This window comes from Rutidosis leptorrhynchoides, chromosome 1, assembly GCF_046630445.1.
Source record: "Rutidosis leptorrhynchoides isolate AG116_Rl617_1_P2 chromosome 1, CSIRO_AGI_Rlap_v1, whole genome shotgun sequence".
NCBI lineage: Eukaryota > Viridiplantae > Streptophyta > Magnoliopsida > Asterales > Asteraceae > Rutidosis > Rutidosis leptorrhynchoides.
The window spans coordinates 346,918,630-346,920,771 of NC_092333.1; positions in this window are offsets into that span (position 1 = coordinate 346,918,630).

The window sequence follows — 2,142 nt, forward strand, 5'->3', positions numbered from 1 at the left end:
AAGATTGCTCTTATGTGAAAATATAAGGACGTCTACTGAACTGCTAAATTGGTTCGGTTATGTCAGATTTGGTTAAACCATGTAGACTATTTTCTCTTACTAAATTCACATTTGTAAACAATGCAGGCTCATGGAAGAAATGATCCAAACCCATTGCCCTGCAGATGCTTCTGATATTAACGTATGGTTTAAATAATTCATCATCTTTCACCTCATTGCCTTGCATATGCTTCCGATATTATCGTATGTTTTTGACACTTCATCCACTATTGGCATGCTAGCAGGGGATTTGGAATCACTCTAATGATTCAGGTATTTATGTATCTTCTAATCTTGTAAAGTTTGAAGTCTTAGTTTAGCAATGAGTTGCTTACATGTGGGGTAAATGGAATGGGTAATCTATTTTACAGTTTCTAAAGCCTGACATCTAACTGTTTAGATAACCAGTAAACGATGATGGTATGGGTGTACATTTGTCCGTGTTATGTTTTAGTTAAGTAATTTAGAAATCGGACCAAAGTTAACATTATCAAGTCAAAAGTGTGGTACCACTACACTCCCAAAGGGAGATCAAAGAGATGACCTACGTAAAGAGATAGCTGAAAATCTTAATTGAAACAGCTCGTGTTCTCACACAAATTGAAGAGGTTGAATACGATATTTGTGTCAAAATTAATAGTTATTCTCCGTATGAATGATTTTAGCTATCTTTTTTATGTTGTTATTTCATATTATTGTTAAGAATAAGCTCTTGCATTGTACTCTTGAAGCAGTTGTTCTTTGGCTTCCAATTTCAAGAAGGCAACATTTCTTGCATTATACTTTTTGTTAACCGTGTGTTGATCTGTGTACTTCAATATCTCTTTTTTCAAGTTGGTTGTAGATAGCGAGACAGAGTTATCAGAAGGATATTTTGACTTTTGGGAAGGCTAGGGATTTTAATGCAACTTCGTTAGATGTTCAAGCAGGCGGTGAAGGGATAGGTGATGTATCTACTATTTCCAGGGGTTATGAATTTTATCACCCATCGTCTTGCATTACTTGCAAAAAAAGTAGTTGTCATCCTTTAAAGACATACGATACCCGACCCCCATAAACTACATTCAAATGTTAGACAGATTAAAAGTGTGTTAACCAAGCTGTGTTCTTTCTTATTTAGTGAACATTTATGCAATTGTCTTTTGTTTCACACTGAAAGTATTTCTGTTCGCTTATACCAGTTTTTGTTTTTGATAGACCCTTAACAAGTTATAATAGAATGAATCCAATATAGATTGCAAGTCAAGTACATTTTTTTTAGTTAAGTTCTCTCTCAAATCATTAGTTTAGTGGCACATTAGTAGAATTGTTTATTGGGGGCTTTCTATTGTAATTGTAATACAGTTTAAATGGCAATTGATAGGGAAGCAAGGAGATTATATGAGATAATGAAAAGATTAAAGATGTGATGAGATTACATATGATAGCTTAGTAGCCATAGATATTTAAGAGTGTGTTACTGCAGGGAATATTGTCATACAGTTTACATGGCAATATTCGTTGAACTTTTTTTATTCGAATTTACAATATCGCAATAGATAAGTGGGTAACCCAGGAAGAAGCATTTGCTGCGGCATTGAAACAACCTTCAGGGCCTCTACAACCGAAGCCCATTTTTAATTCACCATATTTGATTTCCAAAGGTCAAATCGACTTTTATTATGATTTTTCTCATTTACTTGCTGACATTTGGAGGTGTCAAATTGAGTGAGTTGTAGTATGGCTTAAAATTTGTAAATTGTTGGTACTTGCCGAGCCAAATTGATCTCAAACACCTTTTTCATGATTTCTATTATGAATTTTCTCATTTACTTGCCGCCACCATAATCGTGCTTTTACCTCCACAGTTAACTTTTTTTTTTTTTTATGTTGGCATCAAGCTGAAAAAGAAACTAATGTCCATCGAACGTGTTTATATAGGGTTAATGTATGGCAACAAATACAAAACGTTAGAGAAACACAACTAATTTTATAACGTCTATTTTGTTAACGATAGTGCAATAAACGGACTCAGATGATTTAAAATAGAATATAAAAGTGTTTGCACTGTACTAATTGACAGCCATTAGCGATTAGCACATGGACAAAAAAACCAGATCTTTA